Genomic DNA, 1,057 nt, shown 5'->3' on the forward strand with positions numbered 1-1,057 from the left:
TGCTCAATCGGTACAGTCATGTCTGACTCTTTGTGACCCTATGGACTGTAGCCCACCAGGCTCCTCTGTCCATGGGGATTCTCCAGGCAAGAATACTGGAGTAGGTTGCCATGCCCTCTTCCATGTTATCTTCCCAACCCAGGGATCCAACCCATGTCTCTACGTCTCCTGCATTGGCAGCAGGATTTTTTTTTTTTTTTTTTTTACCACTAACGCCACCTGGGGCTTCCCTGGTGGCTCAGAGGTTAAAGCGTCTGCCTCCAATGCGGGAGACCCAGGTTCAATCCCTGGGTCGGGAAGATCTCCTGGAGAAGGAAATGGCAACCCACTCCAGTATTCTTGCCTGGAGAATCCCATGGAAGAAGGAGCCTGGTGGGCTACAGTCCATGGGGTCGCAAAGAGTCGGACACGACTGAGCGACTTCACTTCACTTCACTAGTGTCACCTGGGAAGACCACCTTATATACGGAGGCACTCCTATTTGCTGCGTATGTATGTATGTATTTTTTTATTTATTTTAATTTAATTTTTAAATTTTATTTATTTTTTTACTTTACAATATTATATTCGTTTTGCCATACATTGACATGAGTCCACCATGGATGTACATGTGTTCCCCTTTCAGAACCCCCCTCCCACCTCCCTCCCTATCCCATCCCTCTGGGTCATCCTGGTGCACCAGCCCTGAGCACCCTGTATCATGCATCGAACCTGGACTGGCGATCTGTTTCACATATGATAATTTACATGCTTCAGTGCCATTCTCCCATATCATCCCGCCCTCGCCCTCTCCCATAGAGTCCAAGAGACTGTTCTCTACATCTGTGTCTCTTTTGCTGTCTCGCATACAGGGTTATCTTTACCAACTTTCTAAATTCCATATATATGTGTTAGTATACTGTATTGGTGTTTTTCTTTCTGACTTACTTCACTCTGTATAATAGGCTCCAGTTCCATCCACGTCATTAGAACTGATTCAAATGTATTCTTTTTAATGGCTGAGTAATATTCCATTGTGTATATGTACCACAGCTTCCTTATCCATTCATCTGCTGAT

At 45.0% G+C, this 1,057-nt stretch overlaps 1 non-coding gene across 1 annotated transcript; it reads left to right on the top strand.

Moving 5' to 3' along the window:
* Positions 1-227: 227 nt before the first annotated feature.
* Positions 228-299, top strand: TRNAW-CCA (transfer RNA tryptophan (anticodon CCA)). The gene has a single exon. It is a non-coding gene; the product is annotated as a tRNA-Trp (tRNA).
* Positions 300-1,057: the final 758 nt, after the last annotated feature.

Source organism: Giraffa tippelskirchi, chromosome X (genome assembly GCF_054371585.1).
Source record: "Giraffa tippelskirchi isolate mGirTip1 chromosome X, T2T-mGirTip1v1.2.pri, whole genome shotgun sequence".
Classification (NCBI taxonomy): Eukaryota; Metazoa; Chordata; class Mammalia; order Artiodactyla; family Giraffidae; genus Giraffa; species Giraffa tippelskirchi.